This window comes from Muntiacus reevesi, chromosome 19, assembly GCF_963930625.1.
Source record: "Muntiacus reevesi chromosome 19, mMunRee1.1, whole genome shotgun sequence".
NCBI classification, from domain to species: domain Eukaryota; kingdom Metazoa; phylum Chordata; class Mammalia; order Artiodactyla; family Cervidae; genus Muntiacus; species Muntiacus reevesi.
In genome coordinates this window covers 44,903,129-44,924,384 of record NC_089267.1, presented here as the reverse complement: position 1 = coordinate 44,924,384, position 21,256 = coordinate 44,903,129, and positions in this window count along the sequence as shown.

The window sequence follows — 21,256 nt, the reverse complement described above, 5'->3', positions numbered from 1 at the left end:
TCATAGCATGGCTTTGAGGATAAAATCAGAAAGTAATTGGTAAATTGAGAATGCCTGTCTGTAATGTGACAATCTGTACATCTCAGTTCTTCATCTAGCAATACATAGGCTCAAAAATACTTAGGACACTGTGAAATGATAACAATAACAGCTCCTTATGAAAGGAGATGGATTATTTTTAATTATAGAAACGCCTGTTAACTGCCGTCTCTTCTCTCACTATGTCAGTTTGTTCCTCAAAAATCTTCAAGAAGGCAGAGTCTCTGTTCTCCACTGTGTCTCCCATGTGAGCTGGCACACGTCAGCCACTCAGTAAGCGTGTGGTGTGAATGAGTAACGAGTAAGCTACCTCAATTTTAGGAATGCTCCAATAATATAATTAAAAGGAACAATACATTAAAAGCAAGCTGTAAACTCTAGAGTACTAGTCAGCTAACTGATCTACCTACTTCTTGTTTGTGCTTCTAGGGCAAAACCATACTCACTTCTCTCTCAAAACACTTAGCTTTTGGTTTGTTTATGACTTTTTTGAGTACTTTTAGGTCTATGACACAATTGAGAGCAAGGTACAAATATTTCTCATATAGCCTCTGTCTCCTCACAAGCACAGACTCCCCCGTTATTAATGTGTGCTCAGTCATGTCCAACTCTTTGTGATCACATGGACTGTAGACCATCAGTCTCCTCTGTCACTGGAATTTTCCAGGTAAGAATAATGGCATGGGTTGCCACTTCCTACTCCAAGAGATCTTTCTGACTCAGCGATCAAACCCATGTCTCTGCATCTCCTGCACTAGCAGATGGATTCTTTACCACTGTGCCACCTAGGAAGACATATCTGGGGAATGATAATTTCTCCTGCTTTTTGACTCTGCTCCGCCCGCCCCCCCCCCACCCCCCATTGTCTTACTGAACTTTTGGATAATATTACTAATTGCTTCAGTGCTTATGGGAAATTCTCAGCAAAATTAATCCACATCAGAGCTGGGTCGAGGACCAGATCCCCTAATTCCCACCTCAGGGCTCTTTTTAGGATATAACACTGTAATTATTTGGTTAATAAAAGATGATCTAGTGGCCATGGTTGTAAGCATCAATGGTGAGACACTGGTAATTAGGATCTCCCTGGCAGTTTGTTAGACACATAACTTCCTGACCCAGAGGCTGAGGAGGGACCCAGGAAACTATATTTCAGACATGTCCTCAGAGGATTCTGATGTCCCACACCACCCTCTGGGACACACGGGTCCAGCACATTATTAATATCACTCATGAAAATCTTACCTCATTATAAGAATGAACCTACATTGATACATCATAATTTAGGGTTCACTTGTACTGAGTACGCTCTGTGGGTTTGGATAAAGTATAACGACATATGCATCATAATCATTACAACATCAGACAGTGTTTTCACTGCCCAAAATTTCTCGGAGTTCTGCCTATTCATTTCTCCTCTTTCCCTACGCCTCCCCACTACCAACAACCACTGATCTTTTTGTTGTTTCTACACTTTTGCCTTTCCCAGAATGTTTTGTGACTGGAACCACACAGTTGGGAGCCTTTTCAGATTGGCTACTTTCACTCAGAAATTAGAATGGAAAGTGTTCCTCAGCACTGAGATTCTGATCTCCTGGTCTAGACCTGCCACCTGCTAACCCTCTTTTTTCAATATCCCACCTCCATGGCATTATCATCTTCATTCTACAGAAGTTTTAGTTCTTGACTGTGGTCTCAACTAGACTCTGCTGCCCAGTTGCTTGGCCAAACATTTACTACTGTGAAACTTTATTTGTTTAGCTGTGATTGACATTTATAATCAGTAGACTGTAAGTAAAGCAGATTGCCCTCCATGACATGTATGAGTCTCATCCAATCGGTTTGCTGGAGAAAAAATTGATGTTTCCCAAATAAGAGGGCATCATGCCTGAAGACTGTAAAATACAAACCCTGCCCAAGTTTCCAGCCTGATGCTCAGCCCTGCAGGTTTAGACTTGCCAGCCCTCCCAGTCTTGTGAACCAACTCCTTAAGGAGTGTAGTCATTGTCCTGTAGTCATTCTCTCCCTCTTTCTCTTTCTCTCTCCTTATTATACTAACTTCTACAACTCTGGAGCAAATAGTAATATTGAAACAGAGCAAACATTAACAGTTGATTCATACCAAAAACATACATGTCACTGAGTTACAATGGGGACTGTATTCTCTGAAATATGATTAATTGTATTCATCTTCTGGGTTCAGAACAGTAGCTAAGGCAGAGCAGAATAATGCAAAGTGGGATATTTAAGAAGTGCAACAGGGAAGCATCCAAATGCCTTGAGAGTATTCTCATATAAACATTTATTAACTTATTTGAAATATTACCTGCTTAAGAACCTTGCTGATAATTTTCTTTGAAAGCCAAGTGGAATGATAAGTATAGGCAGAGGTAGAAAATCCCTGCATTCTAGATTAAGGTATTTTCCTCACATTTTATGGATTCTATATACTATATATAAGCTTTCTTTTAAAGTACACTTTACAGTCCTTCTGGTGGTCAAGATAGCTCTCAAGCTGAAAATCAATGTACACTCTGAGCTGAGGGTGAATTTTCTTCATTTGCTTTATTAAAACATTTATTTTTCTTCATATTTCAATGTCTGGAAGAGAATAACACATATTTAGTAATAGCACAGAACAAAATTATGTCAATTATAAATCTATCAAACTCTTCTTGGGTTACTAATAGTGTTTTGGCAGTCATGCTTATGGGTGAGAATAAATGTTATTACAGATTTCTATCTTGTACAATGTACAATTCATATAGGCTTGTTGCCTCCAAAAAGATTCCTTTTTCAGAGTAGGTAAAATTTTACTGATTTCTGGATGGCAGTTTTATATCATATTTCCTCACTAAAAAAAATAAATAGATGTTTTTTTGTGTTAGGCTAAATCATCCCCACATATTGTCCATGCCCTAAAATCAGGTTACATTAACTTACGTGGTAAAAGGGGAGGTATTTACGTGGTTTAGTTAACAATTTTGATATAAGATTTTCATGGATTATTTGGGTGTGTCCCGTGTAGTGGTGCTGGTGGTAAAGAACCTGTCTGCCAATGCAGGAGACATAAGAGACACAGGTTAGATCCCTGAGTTGGGAAGATCCCCCGGAGGCGGAAATGGCAACCGACTCCAGTGTTCTTGCCAGGAGAATCTCATGGACAGTGGAGCCTGGCAGGCTACAGTCTATGGGGTGGCAAAGAGTCAGACATGACTGAAGTGACTTAGCACGCACATAATGTAGTCTTAAAGATCCTCAAAGGAAGGCAGGAGAAGTCACAAGAAGGAAAAGGTGATGTGACCAAAGAAGCAGATACTGGAGTGATGTGACTACGATCCAAGAAAAACCAACTGTTTTAAGAAACTGAACGTGAAACAGATTTTTCCCTGAAGCATCTAGAAGAATGCCAACTTCTTGTTTTCTGCCCTGCAATACACTTTTTGAAAATTAGGACTTCAGAACTGATAAAAGAAAACACATTTGTGTTGTTTTAATCCACTAAGTTCGTAGCAATTCATTACAGCAACAATAGAAAACTAACATACTTTTTCTCTGAAAAAAGGGATTGATGTTTATTTATCTAAATGCTTTAAGTAATTTAAGGTGAAAATCTATAGGACAGTTATTTTATAAATATATCCTGAAATCTATATCATATATATTATAAATAGGCTGAAATATGCATGATAAAATATTTATAATCTATTGATACATTATGCTTAGGCAAAACTTAGAACATTCTTAAAGCCCATTTCCTCATGATAAAAGTATTACATAAAAGAATATTAGTTTTGAGATGGAGCATAAATAGCTTCATTTAAAATAAACTGTACACAGTTTATTTTTAATGAACACACTCATTGAAACATACAATTTTTTTACTTATCTCTTAGGTTAATCTAGTTATAATCACTCCTAGTAAATTAAGGCAAATTGTTTATTTAAAAACATTTCCATTTTGTCTTAATCACTTTTCGTTTTTCAACTGCGAGCGTGTCTAAATTGAGGAAGAAGTGAAACTTAGAGAAAGACTGAAATAAGAAATATATCTATAAAAATAATGAATTTTCTAAACACAAGATATAGCAATCATTTTCATATATTGAGCGAACATATCAAAATTTGACAGAACTAATTTATATTGAATAAAATCAGTTTTTGCTTTTAAGACATGGAAAAAATCTTACTGATACTAAATTTTATCATCCCTGCAATTATATAGCAGTTCTTTCCACTAAGGTTGATTATTCATTTTATCTTTTGAATAATAGCTTCCAGATAATATGTATTTTTAAAAGAACAAATTATGAGCCTTTGTCTATTGGTAATTGCTGTAATGAACAGTTATTAATAATAATGCAAAAATTTTAAAACATTTTATTATTTCAAATGTATTAACATGGATCCTACTGAGAAAGCCAAAAAAAATTTCTTTATGAGTTATGTTTTTGGAGAAACAAAGAGGAAAATGTTTGAGCAATATGTGGAGAATCCTGTCTGAGCTACACGGTGATCAAATTAAAGTGAATGTGTTAAGAATGGGGAAAGATATGAATCTGCTCATGGCAGAAGAAACAATAAATGGCTAAGAAATATATAAATGAATAAGAAACATATATACAGCAGTAGTAATGAAATAAATACAAAAGTAAAAATATTTTCAGATCTGTGTTGCTCATCAAACTGGAAAGTGATTTTTTTTTAAGATGTTTTTTGATGTGGACCATTTTTAAAGTCTTTATTGAATGTTTTACAGTAGCATTTCTGTTTTATGTTTTCATTTTTTGACTGTGAGGCATGCAGGATCTTAGCTCCCTGAACAGGTATTAAACCTGCATCCCCTGTAATGGAAGGGAAAGTCCAAACCACTGGACCACCAGGGAAGTCCATCACGAAGTGATTTTTAATATGATGATAAGCAGATTAATTACAAGCTGATGGAGAACAACACATTTGCATTCTGAGTGCTGAGGTGAGCTTAAAACTGTACAAACTCTCTCAAGGATGAACAGGCGATATTTTGTGTCTCTAGTTCCAAGCAGATATTTGCTTTGATATCTGCTAAAATTCAAATGAACATGCAACAGTACTAGCCTCTTAATGGAGCAAGGAAAATCTGGGAAAGTATTCTGTAAAGGTAGATTCCAACACTTTCTTTTAGCTGATTATAACCATATGCAGTTTCTGTGAAGGCTGTGTGAAAAAATCAATGGTGGTCTTTCTCAACTGTTGTATGAAATTATTTGTAAATACGATGCTTGTGGGGAGGAGAAAAGCAGTTTCCCTCTGTGTCATAACCAGAGGATCAACACCGAAAAGAGTTAAGAACCAGACACAATATTTGTAATGAAACAAAGGTAATGGGGAATGTGATGCTTTCAGTAATAATCATAAAAATCCCATTGGCCTTACCATGGGGTGTGTTAAAATTATTTGTTTTCCACTAACATGAAAGACAAGCTGTGTCTTTCAAGTAGCTGGATTTCATGTACCTCCTACCATGCTGTGTACACTGCAAGGCCTTTGAAGAGCTCACTTTTCTCCATCCAGCAGTGAGTCATTACTGTTTGGGAGAGAGAAAGATGAAAAATTTGCAGGGGAGGAAACATTAGGAAGTACATTTTTTATTTATTAAAATATTGAACCAGAAAATCTAAATTTCATGACATATTTTAAACTCTTAAGATGTACAGTGCTAGAAAAACACCATTCATTTCAGAAGTCTTACTTGAAAGCTACAATCTTTTTCTTTTCAGTTTGAGAAGTTTGCCTATGCTTTCATTATCTGCAGAATCTGTCTATAGGGGTAGATAGGATTTGGGGGTATTTGGACATTATATACAAATGAAAGGGTGGTAGAAACACAATAATCTCTGAAAAATTTCTAAAAGGCTTATGCCAATTGTGTGGGCATGCTGTATTTAATATTGCACTACTTGAATCAGAACAAACCATAAAACCTAACACTCAAGGCCCAAGGACACTAGAGGCCCAAGTTCTTTCTTTATGCAAACCATTTCCCGCAACCTTACCCTTTAAGTAAACTCTGGGAGTTGGTGATGGACAGGGAGGCCTGGCGTGTTGCAGTCCATGGGGTCGCAAGTAGTCAGGCATGACAGAGCGACTGGACTGAACTGAACTGAACTGAACTATTCTTTAAGATCCTTGGCTCAATCATCTTTCTAATTTGGCTTTAATATCACATTGATGTTCTCTTGCTGTGGTGATAAATTACCATAAACCGCAAATAACACACAGGTGTACCATCTCACAGTTTCGGCAGCTCTCTTGTCTAGGTATGGGTTCTCTGGGCCCCTGCTCAATGTCCCGCTCACAAGGCTAAAGTCAAGTTGTGGGTTGTGTTTATTCTCTTTCTGAAGCTTGGATCCTTTTCAGAGCTCACTGGGTGTCAGCAGAATTCAGTTCCCTGAAACCACAGACCAGATAGATGTCCTCATTCTTTGGCTAGCTGTCAGTTTTTAGGTCTTTGCCATGTGGATCCCTCCAATCTTCTGACATCAAAAAGGGCTGGCCTGATTACATCGGGTACAAACAGATCATCTGCTTCTGGATTAATTCAAAGTCAATTGATTAGTAGCCTAGTATTTCATATTCTGCCAACACTCAAGGCATAGGGATTTTGTAAGCTGTCCCCATTAGGGGGTGGGAGTCCTGGTCTCTCTGCTTACCACAGATACAAAAGTGCATGTCTCTTGCTTGGCCTCAATGTGCCATTATTACTTGAAATTCCACTGTCGATACATTTGCTGTGCTTTATGGGAGGTGTTTATCAACTGTTCATTTTGCCAATAAAATGTAAAAATAGCTCTTTATAAAAACTCCCTAAAACTTTAGAGAATGATCTGAAATTTTATATTTTGATTAAAGTTCTTGCTATGGTGTTTAAATTTCTTTTCTAACATTTTTCAGGGTGGAATAAAACTTTCCATAAGATTCAATGCTTTGAATAAGGGGAAAAAAAGAGATTTTGATTCTTGCATTGTTAATAATAACTTGATTAAAAGCTTACTCTATGGTAAGTCCTATACACAAGATGCCCAGATTTCTATCATCATTTAATCCTCATCTCAGGCTTTTGAAGTCAATAGCATTATCCTATATTACAGATGAAGAAGGAGAAGCTCAGAGAAGACAATACCTCTAAGAAGTGTCTAAGCTGGGTCTATATTCTTCCATGTCCACACCATATTCTTGCTGATAAATTCATTCAGACAGAAGCTGCCATTCTAAAGCAGAAGTTATCCTCGGAACCACATAGTCTTTGATCCTTGCTTGGAATATGAGAGCAACTCTGAAACGGTTATTTTTAAAATGTCTTATGTGGAATGATGTGATTCTGGAAATGTATTATAAAGGCTGCCTGAGGGATAAAAGAAACACTAAATTACATTATCCTTCAGATATATTTTGGCATTTGGGACGTGGGAAGGTTATTCTAAAATATGGTAAAAAAACTAGTCACATTGTTCAGCATCTTATTGTTTAAAGAAATAAATTTTTATATATATATATACATACACACTATGTATTTCTTTAAACATATATACAAATATATAGGGAGAGGGAGAGAGAGAAAGAAAGAGAGAGAGAGGGAGGGAGATGGAGAGAGACAGAGACAGAGAAACCTCTCCATGTACATTTACATTACATACAAGCATATTTCTTTTCTCTCTCTCTTTTCAAATTATGCAAAAATTACATTTCGAACACTCAGTTTCTGGCTCTTTTTTTTTTTTTTTTTGCTGCTGTGACCAAACAAAGTAAACATACTTCTTCCACAGACAATACTCTTAATTTTTAAAAACATTTAACAACATTTAAATTGCTTTCTTAGGTCTTGTTACTATTTCTTGCGCAGTGAGTTGTAATGATGGTGCTCCTTTTCTATGCCTGTGATAGATAGCTGTTATTCTTCAACTTGTTGTCATCCTTGAGTTTTACCACCAAGTTCTGATCAACAGGTTCTGCTTTTGTCTAGTGTAGTTTTCACATTCCTTCTGGACACTCTACTGTACCTGTACTGCTGCCTGTCCAGAGTATGTATGAAGTCTATTGTGAGAGCTAATAAATTATTTTCCAAAGTACTTACATGATATCCAATTGTACTATAAGTATATTGATTCACCCCACTCTATAATCACAGCAGCACATTAAAATTTTTTTCAAATTTGTTAACTATGAGTTATTTCCTCATTGTACTTTTATTATGATTTCCTGACATTGAGTATCAGTCCCTATATTTATTGTTCAGTTGTGTTTTGTTTTGAGTAAAATTTCTTTTCATATCATTTCTTCAGTTTCTATTAGGGTGTTTCTTTTTATCACATTGATTTGCAAACTTTGTATATTTTCTCTACCCATATAGTTCTCTGTTACATCTGCTGAAATATTGCCTCCTGGTTAAGAACTGGTCTTTTCACTTTCTTATAGTATCTTCAGACAACAATAATTTTGTGGTTTATCACTTTTCCCATGATAGTTTGCCTATCTTATTTATAAAATGGAACAAAACAAAGCAAAAATCCTCCTTTTCCTCAGAGTCATGAATATATTTCCTACATTGTCTTGAAGAATTTAAACTTTGCCTTCCACATTTCAGCTTGAAATCTATCTGGAATTTTAAGTACTTGTCAGAGAAGATAGAATTTTCCTTTTCTGTTTGTTTTATTAGGAAAACACTTTTATGATGAAAGATTTATAGCACTTCTTTTAATACCTTTCTTCCCTACTGATCATAAATACTGACTCATTATATATATGTAATCCACCTATGAGACTGTCTCTGACATACACTTATTCCTCTTGATCAATGTGAAAATCCACATGCCTATAGGAAGCTAGTGATGGCTCACATCATCCAAACTATGAGTAACAGAGAACAATGCTAAGCCCTTGGTAGGGCACTATTCACTAAGTCAACCAGACACAAACCAGCCATTGCTTAACTACCATCTTTCTACCCAATATTTCTGTCTCATGCTCTTTTCACAGGTGACAGACCTGCATCACAATTTGAAATCTCTTCCTAAATATCTTTTTTTTTAACAAGAGAAAAGACAGTGTTTATTTTCACACAAGATTGTGGGCACTCTCAGTAACAGGAAACTCTTCTTTCTAAATAATTTTCTTCCCAAACCCTTTACATTTCACAGGAGTTTTCTCAAATAAATCCTTTGCTCTTCTAGTTTAGTTTTGGTGTCAGATGTCATCAACTGAAACCTACGTTCGTCCTGAGGGAATTTGCTTATATTTCTTCCAAATATCTGAACTCACTACTGCTAGATAATTATTTTAGATTAAAATATTAATTGTATTTTTCTGAACCAGGAGTTTTTATTCTGAAAATATAATGAAAATATGGCTAATGAAAATATAACTTCATTCTAATTATATCCCTCTCATCTAAGAGAATATCCAAAGAGGCAAGTTTCTGTATCATCTCTCTTTAGGACAATATATTGTCCTTTTTTAACCTTCCTCAGAGGATATGGATTTAGGAGTCCCAGGTATTTTTTTTTTTGTTTTTATTTTTAAAATTTATTTTTTTTTATTGAAAGATAATTGCTTTACAGAATTTTGCTATAGGAGTCCCAGTTTTATGCAGAAGTCTCCATTGTGACTTTCCAACCTTGTGTAAACACTGGTTTCTTGGTTGTCCCCTCGATTAATCCTTTGAATGTCCTGCATCAAATTTTGCTTCTGGTCAATATGTAATAACATGACCATATTTATACAAAACATATGAAACAACAAGCTTAAGACAATGAATATGAAACAATAAAGATAAACATCCCTGATTCACTGCTAGACATTGTGGATAAAAGCCAATGCTATCTACTATTATCCCAGCATACTGTCTTGAGAGAGTTTCAAGGTAATAGAGTAAGGAGGGAGAAACCAAGCAGAGTCTGAGGACTCTTAGAATTGAGGAGATGCAGCTGAGAACCTGGGGAAAGTCAATATATTATCAGTTCACAGGAGCGAATGCTGAACAAGAGGGAGATGCACGGAGATATGACTCCTGAGATCTATAAAGACTTCCCCTTGAGTATTCCGTTGAGTATTGATCAGTATATATGTATGAGGACGTCTGATGCTAAGCAAAACTCTTCTAAAGTTTAGAGGCAGCAATCACTGCTGCATGTGAAGGGTCAGGAATAGTGCCTGCTTCCTCAGACTTACTGGAAAAAGTCCCGTTTCATGCAAGACTATATAGAGTAAAGAGAAGGATCTTGACTCTGTAGAGGGACATAAATATTCCTACACTGAGCAGCCATTTAGAAATCTAAAAAGATCAGAAGGCTTCCAAGTAATTTAACTGCATCACAGGAGAAATCTCAAGAATATACAGAAATATAAAACACTTGAAAGAGTAAAATTATAATGACTGCACTAAACAAAAAAGATAGCAGGTCATGAAACATCAGGAAATTTTGATACAATGAGGAGAAAAATCAATCACTCAAAACTATTAACTCTAATATCTCTAAGTTTTGAGTTTTCTCCTCATCATGTGCCATATTTTCCTATAACCAGTATATATAATCTTAAAACTCTGAAAATTCAGTTTATTATTGAAAAACAATCTAATAAAAATGGGTCAAAGTTTTGACTTGACACTTCATCAAGAGTACTATTATGGACCTGTCATCAAAGGAGATATACAGCTGGTCAATAGACAAATAAAAAGATGCTTGACACCATTATTAGAAAAGTGAGAACAAAAAACCATGAAGAAATATCATTATAAAACTATTAATCTGACTAAAACTTGAAAGAGTAACCATAAACGTGTTTACAAAGCTGTGGAGAAAATCGAGCTTGCATCACTTCTCCTGGAAGAGTAAAATGTTGCAACCACTTTAGAAAACAGTTCTGCAGTTCCCTAAAAGTTAAATATACCCTTACAACATGATCTAATCATCCTATTTTTTTATTTACGTAAGAGAAATGAAAGCATGTTTTCATACAAAATCTTGTACATGAATGTACATTGCGGCTCTATGTGCAAGAGCGCAAAACTGGAAACAACCCAAGTGTTTATTGACTGGTAAATGGATGAACAAATTATAGGATACTTCTACAACAAGATAATATTTAGTATAAAAGGGATGAACTATGCAACATGAATGAATCTCAAAATAGTTACTCTGATTGAAGACATCAAACAAATAAGCAAATAAAGAGCACATATGTATGCTTTAAGATGGATAAAATTTCAAGAAAAGCAAATGAGTTTATAGTGACAAAGCAAATCAGTGATGCCCTGGGGTGGGGGGAAGAAGGGAATACAGAAAGTTCGTAGGGAAACATTTAGGGAGATAGACAATTCATTATTTTAAATCTGGTAAACTGTTCCTGAATTTATGCAATTTTCAAAAGTTATAAAATCATATACTTTAAAAATGTACAGTTTATTGAATGTCAGTTATATACCAATTAAAAAAAACCTATATCTGACTTCTGAGAAAATTAATTTAAAATGTGCTGCTGTAATTTTGAAATTCTTGTTTAGTCTTTTTTTTTTTTTTACTCTAATTATTAATTAATCTTTCCACTCTTTTGGAAGCTACCTATGTACACAATGCTGTCCCTTTAACTGTATTGTATTCATTGCACATATACTAAACAGAGAAGAGAAATGGAGAATATCTTTGTAATTCCACCATTTTTTTACCCTTAGTTGAAACTGAATATTTGTTCAGTCTAATTCTCACTTGTCTAATGCATTCTTGTTGTATCTTTTATAGTAGTTTATGTATCTTTGTATTGTTTATGTTTATCTTGATTAGAACCAGACATGGAACAGATTGGTTCAAAATTGGGAAAGGAGTATGTCAAGACTGTATATTGGCACCCTGCTTATTTAACTTATATACAGATTACATCATGCAAAATGCCCAGCTGGATGAAGAGCAAGATTGCTGGGAGAAATCACAACCACAGATATGTAGATAACACCACCCATATGGCAGAAAGGAAAGAGGAACTAAAGAGCCTCTTGATGACAATGAAAGAGGAGAGTGAAAAAATGGGCTTAAAACTCAGCATTCAAAAAACGAAGATCATGGCATCCAATCCCGTCACTTCATGGCAAATGTATGGGGAAAAAATGGGAATAGTGACAGACTGTTTTCTTGGGCTCCAAAATCACTGTGGATGTTGACTGCAGCCACAAAAGTAAAAGACGCTTGCTCCTTAGAAGAAAAACTGACAAACCTAGACAGTGTATTAAAAAGCAGAGACATTACTTTGTTGACAAAGGTCCATAAAGTCAAAGCTATAATTTTTCCAGCAGTCAAGTACAGATGTGAATGTACATCTGTATATTGTATACAGAGTTGGACCATAAATGAGGCTGAGCACCAAAGAATTGATGCTTTTGAATTGTGGTGCTGGAGAAGATTCTTGGGAGTGTCTTGGACAGCAAGGAGATCAAACCAGTCAATAGTAAAAGAAATCATTCCTGAAGCCAAAACTCCAACACTTTTGCCACCTGATGCAGAAAGCCAATTCATTGGAAAATATCCTGATGCTGGGGAAGGTTGAGGGCAGGAGGAGAAGGCAAGGACAGAGAATGAGATGGTTGGATTTCATCACCGACTCAATGGACAAGAGTTTGAGCAAACTCTGGGAGATAATGAAGGATAGGGAAGTCTGGCGCACTGCAGTCCATGGGGTCTCAAAGAGTCAGACATGACTGAAAGACTGAACACCAACAACATCTTGCTATACTAATTTATTAATTCTTGAAAAAGAAAGGATATTTAATACTACTTTAACAGCTTCTAATGTATCCTCCAGTCCATCCACTTGATAAAAAATTTTAGAATTTTTGAAATTTTAGAAGCTAAGCCATTTTTCAAATTCATCAATGCTTTCTTTCTCTACTAGTCCATAGGTGTTTTCCTCAAGGATTATTAATAACATTTCTATTATCATCTTAACTCTTCTCCTAGAACAAAATTCAAGTTCATCATGTGTACCACATTAGGTTAACTCAGGGCCCAAAGTATTTTAGTATATACTGAATTTTAGTATTTCCTGAAAACTCTCAAGTACTTCTCATTTGAATGAATTACTTATTTGAAAAACTCTGTTCTAGCTTAATATCAAACTTTTAATCCCCATTGTGCACTGAATATGCTACAAGATTTCCAACTTAAAATCAATGACTGTTTCTTCTGACTTTAGTTAGATAAGCAGTCAAACTTTTAAGTTCACTTTATAGAAAATATCAGACTTACCAATGTGACTATTACTTTTTATTCCAATAGACATTCTGATGTGAAAATCTGCTCAATTTTTAACTTGCTAAATACTGATTTTTTATTTTAAATTACTTAGAGGGGATGGCAGTTTATTTCATGTTCTACTTGATGGGTTCATTGGGGAAGACCAGATAGTTGGCCTTAATATTTTGGGCATTTCTGCAAGAGTATTTTCAGATGAGATGAACATTTATATTGGTAGATTAAAGCAGATTACCCTCTATAACTCAAATGGGCCCCATTCCATCAGTTGACAGTCTAGATTGAACAAAAAGTCCTCCCCCAGGTAAGGGATAATGCTCCAGCAGACTGCATCTAAACCTTATCTGCAACATCACATTGGGTTTTTCTACTGAAAGCCCTCAGAGTAAAACAACATTTCTCCCCACGTCTTCTGCCTAGCAACACACTCTGCAGATTGGATGTGCCAGCCTGCATAAATGTGTGAGCCAATTTCTTGTTTTATATACATGTATATGCATACAGGTGGCACTATTGGTAAGGAATCCACCTGCCAATGTGGGAGCTGTCAGAGGCACAGGTTTGATTCCTGGGTTGGAAAGATCCCCTGTTAGGTAATTAGAATAGGAAAAGCAGTCCAGAATGGTGGTAGCTAAAAGACAAGGAAGGGAAAAGTCCATGAAAATAGAACAAAGGAAGATCCAAGGATGGGAGTGAGGACTTCAGGTAGAACAAACAGCACTTCTGACTAGCCCCTGACTAGCAGGTCCAGGGGGAGGCAAAAAAATGTATAAAAAGAGGAGCCAAATGGCTGGGGATCTCTCTCTCTCTCTCTTCTCTTCGTGTCTTTTGGGTCAGCATGCCCTCACATCACAAGGATGTATTTTCCTTTACTTTCTAAATAAAACTGAGCTGAAACACAGAGCTGTAACACTGGTCCATCTGAGAGCTGTAACACTGGTCCATCTGAGAGCTGTAACACTGGTCCATCCAAAGGCTGTCACTTCAAATTTTTGTTGTGATGAGACAGAACTGAGGAAATTACATACTCCCCCAACACCCTGGAGAAGAAAATGAGCACACACACACATACATATAAAATGCAACTATGCATATTATAAATGCATACATGTGTAATATAAATAAAAATATAATGTATTGTGTAAATAAATACTACAATATATAATTGGATAGCATTATTAATAAATATTTATATATAATCCCATTTATACATATATGGTCTCCTATTGCTCTTTCTTTGGAGAACCCTGACTAAATACTTAGGGATATTACCAAAATACAGACACAGAGATGCATAAAATACCACAAGCTCTTCATAACTTAGGATCATTCATTTCCTCATGTTCATAATTCAAATTTGCTAAGTAAAATTTTTCCATTTGGAGTGGATTTTGTCCAGGCTTTCCTCTCTATTATGTCTTTTCTCTCTAGTTTGAGGAGTTGACTTTAATTATTTTGAAGTTTTATAAATACTTAGACTTGCATCTATAGTATAAGTTATGGAATCTGAGTTATAGCATCTTCACTTTTACTGTCTAGGGAAATTTATTGAATAAAACAAACCATCTAGAAAATAACATACAACATATTTTGTTATTTTGTAAAAACTTAATGCTCAGCCCCAAGCAGAGATGGTATCTGCATTTAATAACAGCTACTTCAAAGATATGCAAAAACACATTTGCATATGCTACGATTTATGTGCTTAGTTCACGGATATTAAAATTAATTGTAAAATGCCACTAAGGGAATTTGTCTTTTGATGTTCTCTGTAGGGGAAAATTTACGTTTTGAGATTAAACATTAAAAATGAAAAAACTGAAAGAATATATGTTTTCATCCTGTGATTAGTGGGTAGGGCACTGATACATCTCAACACATTATTAATTGAGTGTTTTCAAGGATCTGTGTTTAGATTATGCCGGAGGAACACATTCTCAGTACTCTGTGAAGAGCTCAATTTCTCTTCTTAATAAATAATGCTATGCAGGCTGCCTTTGCTCCAAAAGAAATTACAGCAGGTATGTGCATTTTATGGAGATATTTACTGGTCATTTATCATTTAAAGGTTAGAAAAGGCTTTCAATTAGTAAATACATAATAAGAAACTTAAGGGAGTTGCTTAGCAAATTTCATCTCACATAAAAGGACTTTTCCTCCGTATATTAATAAGACTGAAAATCAGAGGCAAAGTTGACCTCCTGCCCTAGAAAAGTCTCATCCTTTTTCATAATTAAGTTTCCCAGCCATGGCCCTTAAGTAACATGATCCTTTGGGTTCTTAGTTCATGTCTAATTTTCTCCATTCAGTATTTCTGAAGAATTTTTCAGTCTCAGTGGACATGCCTTGCTAATCCCCCTGCAAAGAACCACCATATCACTAGCTTCTTGAAGTGCTGCCAACCCAGGCACAGTGCTGAAGGAGCCTCATTTGAAGTACGCTGAGGGGACTGACATAGCCAATTTGTTGCCCGGTGGTTGCCATAATAAAAAGGAACACAAATAATAGAATATTTGAGATGGTGTTTATGAGATGTAAAATCATCTAGTTGAGAATCACAAAGTACAGTCAGCCTTTGGGCTAAATTTAGGTACACACCTGCTTTATCCTTAAGAGGCAACCACAGAGTTTAGTGGTTCCTGTGATTTCACCAGGAAGGTATAAAGATTCACAGGGGATAGAGAAAATGAGGTTTGTAGAAAGCAGATGGAAGGTAGGGAGGGATAAAGGAATAAAAGGGACTGGTGCATGAATGAAAATGGTAGTGTGACAGCCTTGCAGAGGATATTCTGATAGAAAGGTCTGGTTATTGTGGTACCAATCAAATTAACTAATTGACTCATGCCAGTGAGAATAAAAATAACTTCAGTTTTGCAGGGCTCTTAATTGAGTTCTCTGATAAGACAATAGGTTATATAAAAATTTTATCAGAAAGAGGGTAGGAAAAAAAATTGATGAGAATTATCTCTGACAGTTTGTAAATTGTATCAGAGGACTTCTATATTTTTCTTGCTGGTAGGTGTCAGGGATTGGAAATTAGTTTCCTAATCCAGTAATTTATCCTTCTACTTTAGGATTTCCATATACATCAAAGCTATTCTAACATGAAATATATGAAATAAAGTATGTCTGGGGACATCAGTTGATATACCACATCTTCAGATAAGCTCTCTCCTTCTCTCCCACTGAAGGGCTTGCATTCTCTGGTCAATTTTTCTGGGAGGTAGGGTGGATTCCTGGGAATATAATTAAGATCTCAGTGATCTCCTTTTTGCAAATTAAAGTCCATTTAGTCATAGAAGACCAACCAGACCCTAAGAAGGGAGTACTTATTATGAAGAGCAGAAAATGGAAGAGCCCACTGTGTATGATTTTGGAAAGATCAAGGGTAGTTAAAACACTGGAGTAAGCCAGTTTGATTAGTAAGCCCTTTATTTACTGAGGAAACAGAAGACAATGAATTCATGACTATGCATTAACTTTCACTACACTTGTAAGATATGACTTTACGAATGCTGGATTAATAAAATGTTCAATTTTTACTTACTTGAGGAGAGCCCAGTAAAGATGTGGGCAGAGGACACAGTATTCCAACACTTAGTTTTCATGTAGAGAGGGGACTCAATTCTTTTTCCTTGCGATCGGGAGAAAAAATGTGAAAAAAAGTCAAAAATGCCTCCGGTAATCTTGCACATTACGGTGAACACTGTCAGGAGTCTAGTGTAGGAAAGAAGTGTCTTGTTTATATAAATCAAGTCATCAGAGAGATAAATATCAGCCAAGGATCATCCTGGCGTTCTGACTCCAAACTAGGTCCATTTCATGAGTGATTTATTTATTAAATATTTCATACAATAGTGCCTGGAGCAGTGCTAAGTGTTGAAATGAAAGAGAGCTCTTCATTCTTCCGAAGTTTACATTTCACTGGGGAAGATGAAGAATTCTAAATTAATTCTCTTGGTAGATCATCAAAGTTTGGTGAGTTACCAATATAAAAACATTCTATAAAACCATTGATAAAAAAGAGGTCTATACTTATTGCAAAGCCTTTTATGTTCTTCTAGGATTGTTCTCTTTGAGTCCAAATGGGATAAATCTCATATGGGCTTCTGGCAAAATCATTTTCTACATGATTTCTCCTTTCATTTCTTTTCTTTTCTGTCCCCTACCTCCACCATCATGCTCTCAGTACTTTTTCCTCTTTTATCCTCCTTTCAAAGAGCCAGTTCTCTTGGGAAAAGGTATCAACAAATCCTAATGTGCTGGCTATAATTACTCATTCTATCCAGAAAGATATTGCCATGTATTTACTGGATATATTATACTGAGGGAACTTTAAATGTTAAATCAGCTTTCTAATGAAGTGTCTATAAGATAAAGTTTTTCTAATCATGTTGACCTTAGCAAAACTTCAATATCTTATTAAACTGGTGAATCTTTGTTATATTTACTCTATCTTAGAGTAATGAAGATGATGAAGGGAAGGAAGAAGAGAGAAAATTCTATTTGGTTATTACCAATAAAAACATTGAAAAAGGAAGTTAATACATTAGTAAAATAAAAATGACATATACATGTGTGTGTGTGTGTGTGTGTGTGTGTGTTAGTTGCTCAGTCGTGTCCGACTGTTTGTGGCCTCATAGACTGTAGATGACCAGGTTCCTCTGTCTGTGGGATTTACCAGGTAAGAAGACTGGAATGGGTTGCCATTCACATCTCCAGGTTATCTCCCTGACCCGGGTATTGAACCTGGGTCTCCTGCATGGCAGGCAGATTCTTTACTATCTGAGCTCTAAAGGATATAAATGATAGAAAGATGGATGCGGGGCAAAATTAATTGAAGAATGTGATGTGGATGCTTTCATTATAAATTTTCAAAAAGGAAATAGTTGTATTATTAGAAAGGGAAAAATTGAGGCAAAGTGAAAGAAGGATAACAATAAAGCCCAGAAATGGCAGCTAGGGAGAAGAAAGTTATACAGAAAGCTATACAGAAAAGATTAGATATTCTAATGATTATATTGAAGAACCAAATGAAGAAAATAAAAGAGATGGATCTTTACTAGACAAAGCAACATGACTTTATAAAATGTTTTATATGCAATTTATAATCAATGCAGGTAATGGAGTTTTAGCTGGCTACACAACTATCAGCTGAAGATTGCCAGTCATTATATTCTTTATAACAATGTAAGGTCTTGTGATTACATTTTTCTTAGTGAAAATTTAGTAGAATTAATATGTAAAGTTTTCAGGTAACCTTACATATGTAGTATGTTAGTATCTCAGTCATGTCCAACTCTTTGTTACCCTATGGTCTGTAGCCTGCCAGGCTCCTCTGTCCATAGAATTCTCTAAGCAAGATTCTGTAGTGGGTTGCCATTCCATTTACAGTGTATTTTCCTGACCCAGGGATTGAAATCAGGTCTTCTACATTGCAAGCAGAGTCTTTACCATCTGACCCATGAGGCTGTATATCATCACCTTGTTTATTTAACTTATATGCAGAGTACATTATGGGATATGCCAGACTAGATGAATCCCAAACTGGAATGAAGATTGCCAGGAGAAATAGCACCAACCTCAGAAATGCAGATGATACCACCCTTATGGCAGAAAGTGAAGAGAACTAAACAGCCTCTTGATGAAGGTGAAAGAGGAGAGTGAAAAAGCTGGCTTAAAACTCAACATTCAAAAAATGAAGATCATGGCATCCAATCCCATCACTTCATGGCAAATAGATGGGAAAACAATGGAAACAGTGACAAACTTTATTTTCTTGAGCTCCAAAATCACTGTGGATGTTGACTGCAGCCACAAAAGTAAAAGATGCTTGCTCCTTGGAAGAAAAGCTATGACAAACCTAGATAGTGTATTGAAAAGCAAAGACATTATTCTGCTGACAAAGGTCCATGTAGTAAAAGCTATGGATTTTCCAGTAGTCATGTATAGATGTGAGAGTTGGACCATAAAAATGGCTGAGTGCCAAAGAATTGATTCTTTTTGAACTGTGGTTTTGGAGAAGACTCTTGAGAGTCCCTTGGACTTCAAGGAGATCAAATTAGTCAATTCTAAATGAAATCAATCCTGGATATTCATTGGAAGGACTGATGCTAAAGCTCCAATACTTTGGCCACCTGATGTGAAGAAGCAACTCACTGGAAAAGACCCTGATGCTGGTAAAGACTGAAAGCAGGAGGAGAAGGGGATGACAGAGGATGAGATGGTTAGATAGCATCACCAATTCAATGGGCATGAATTTGAGCAAACTCTGGGAGATAGTGAAGGACAAGGAAGCCTGGCATGCTGCAGTTCAATGGGTCATAAAGAGTCAGATACAACTTAACAACTGAGCAACAACAAACTATATGTTGCTGAAGGGACTTTGCGGACATAAATATACTTCTTAATCAGTTGCCTTAAAGTAAGGAGATTATCCTGAGTAATTTGCATTTGCATGGTCTGACAATCAGTTGGAAGACCTGAAAAAAGAGCTTAGACTCCCAGGTTGTGAGTGTGTGTGTGTATGTGTGTGTGTGTGAGAGAGAGAGAGAGACAGAGAGACAGAGAGAGACAGAGAAAGAGAGAGTAAAAGAGAGGGCACCAATATAGTTTTTCAAATCTTTGAGGTATTCCAGTAAGTAAGCATTGTAACCAACTGGGATTGGGTTAAGCAAAGAGCCAGGCACTAGACTCTAGCCCCCTGTACGACTCTGCATTGTATGAAACATATCTAAGACTATAACCTATTAGGATACTCGTTGCCTATGGATTGTGATTAGATGACCAGGACCGTCTGTTGAAACTTCAAGTAGAAATAGTGACATGTTAATAAGTGGAATGCAGATGTGTAATTGTGGTGCAACTAAAATTCCCTTATATAGACCCTTGAAACTTAATGTAGAACTTTCAGCCTAAAGTGCTACAAAACACAGCAAGTCCTCAGTTTGGGGTTGTTCTGCCTAGAAGTTTTCTTATCTCTCATTCCACATATTTAGAACTTTGAGCTCAAATCCACAAGAAACTGGAAGGAACTGATTGTCACTTTCTCTTACATATCCTTTTACAACCTCTGGTTTATTCTGTGCTGGTTTATAAACAAACAAGTAAATAATACAAAGCAAAAACGAAAAAGCAATCAGTAAAACCTAAGTTGCTATTTTTGTCAATGGTGTCCTGCAGAGTTTGTCCTGACTCATTCTGCTGGATTATAAGTCTCCAGTAGAAGAGAAAGAGTGGATTTTGTCTTAGGTCTTGTCATATCACAGATCTTGGTTCAGTGTCTGATACACTGAAAGTTGTAGTATTTATTAAATAATTTGTGATTTAATGTGATCATACTCTTCTCCTTTCCAATAGTTTACTGCCAATTTCCATAAGATGCCCTACTAGCATATCAAATTCAGCACATTCAAAATCTGACTTATCATCAAACCTCTGTGCAAATCTTCATGATTTGTTATCCCACTAAATGGCAATGCAGGACCCAATAGCTGAAACTAAAAACACAGGAATCTTTTCTTTCCCTTCTCAGCCACCTCCTTAATTTAGTCTCTAATTCTATCAACTTATCTATCAATTACCTATCTATATCTACTATAAATTATAAATAGATCATCTACAATCAATTGTCATTATCTATCTTATCAATCATCTACCTACCTGTCTGTCTATCCATCAATCATCTATCTGCCTAAATTTCATCTAGCTTACTACATAATTCATACTGGGTATATGAATGGACTCTTGGCAAGAGTCTATAATAAGTCTTCTAATAAGCATCAGAAATGCCATATTTCTAAGGGGTGTGAAATGTTTTGCACTATAAATCATTAGAACTTCATTCCATTTCTCTTGCTTTGAGAGATAGTAAAGAAAATCTCATTCCAAACCCTTGCATAAAGATCTATCCCTTATAGGTAACCTTAGTTACATCTGCA